Genomic DNA, 1,816 nt, shown 5'->3' with positions numbered 1-1,816 from the left:
ATTAAAGGTTGTTTAGAGTAGCTAATGATGTGATGTTGGTTTAATAGATCTCTAATAAATTTATATTGATATAAATTAGATTAATTTTATTTATATTTTTATGTAATTTTATGTGTTTATGATGTTTGTTTCATGTCTAATGTTGTAGTTTAAGTTTAAAAGTTTGACTTGTCAATCCTAATTTAAGTAGCCTATACTTATTATTATTATTGTATTGATGTAGAACATTAAATATAATAAGGTTAAACAAAATATATTATGATCAGATTTTATTGTGGTACGCATTTAATTTTGCAGAAATTCAACTCTGCACGCAATCTTTGTAGAGTGGCGTGTTTTTTTCTTTTTAACGTTTTGATTCTCTTTTAATACATTTATCTACTATTTTTTTATTTAAGATGATCAAAACCATTTATATTATCAAGGATTCAGATTGCGTTATTTTTCCCTCTAAAGTAAAAGAACAACTTCAAAGCAAACAAAGAAGCCACGCCCCCACCATTACCCCACCACTAGCGCCTCCATCTTCTCCGTCGTCATCATCATCATCCTCATCATCCCCTCCATCTTCTTCTAATAGAGCCTCTTCTTCCTCTCATTCTAATTCTTTACCGTGAGCTCCTTCATCTGACCCTTCTCAACAAAATTTTCAATACTCAGAATCTACCAACAAAATCCTCTCTTAATTTTCGCTTACTCTTCGCTTTGTTCCCTCATGGAACATCGGTGTTTCTGTTTCTAGGGTTTTGTCAAAATAATTTTGTCAACAGGCTAGTAACACTAACAGCCACGCTTTTCTCGATCGAAGAACTCCAGAATCGTTAGATTTGGATGGCAAGAACTATTTTGATAAGATCTTTGGTGGCGAGTCGTACCTCGTTAAATCTACTCTCTGCACTTGAAGTTGTACCTTTGTATCACTAGCCATTCTGGAGGAGCAGTTTTATATGATTACGGAACCTGGAATAACCCAGCCATTCTGGAGGAGCAGTTTTATATGATTACGGACTCTGGAATAACCCAATAATATTTATGATTATGAGTATGTTTGCTTCGGTTTATATTTGTTTATTTTATTAATTTTACTGATTCTGAGTGACTGAAATCTAATTGAGTTGTTGTTTGTTTTACGTTTGTTACTGATTAGTCACAATTAATTCGTTTCTAATTATTTTTTTTCAAGTAATCTCAAGTACTCTTCTTTTCTTTGTTTCCTAAAACTCTAGAAACTTGTTTCTGCATAATTAGTTTGCTGGGTTTGGATTCTGAGTATTTGTCTTGAGAATTATTGTTGATTATCTCATAAGAACTTATTAGAAGTTAATTAAAAAAATTTTATTTTAAATTTTATTTAGTTTAAAAATAATTGAAGTTAGAATATTTAATTTAATCGGTTCAACCACGGTTCGACTTCAGTTGAACTAGTAAACCGTTGAACGGATCACTTGATCGGTTTGGTTCTGGGAACCTTGAGTCTCTCTGAACTCTCAAGGGAAGGAGAATGTGGGAGAGACGGAGTAGGCGAGTACAACTAGGGTTTCAATTTGGGGCTGGGTTTTTTTTTTTAATTTGAATCGGTCTGGGTTTTAAAAATTGAGCGGTTTCCTGGTTTTCCACTAAACTGGCCGGTTCAAATCAGTTTTGTCATTTTTTCCTTGTCCGGTTGTATGCATCACCTGGACTGATCCCGTGGCCGATTCACTGGTTTTGTGGTTCGATCCAATTTTGACAATTATGAGAGAAATTTCCGAATTTATTTTTTTACCCTCAATTAGCTCACAATGTTTAAATGTGAGTTAAAATCAAGGTTCTGAAA

The 1,816-nt window shown here is 33.2% G+C and overlaps 1 long non-coding RNA gene across 1 annotated transcript; it reads right to left on the bottom strand.

Annotated features, from left to right (window-relative positions):
* Positions 593 to 1,301, bottom strand: LOC110271188. Its single transcript, XR_002361608.1, has 2 exons — positions 1,006 to 1,301; positions 593 to 960 (listed from the first exon to the last, which is right to left on the bottom strand). It is a non-coding gene; the product is annotated as an uncharacterized LOC110271188 (long non-coding RNA).

The sequence above is a fragment of the Arachis ipaensis genome, chromosome B04, assembly GCF_000816755.2.
Source record: "Arachis ipaensis cultivar K30076 chromosome B04, Araip1.1, whole genome shotgun sequence".
NCBI classification, from domain to species: Eukaryota; Viridiplantae; Streptophyta; class Magnoliopsida; order Fabales; family Fabaceae; genus Arachis; species Arachis ipaensis.
This window is presented reverse-complemented; position numbering and strand designations above follow the sequence as displayed.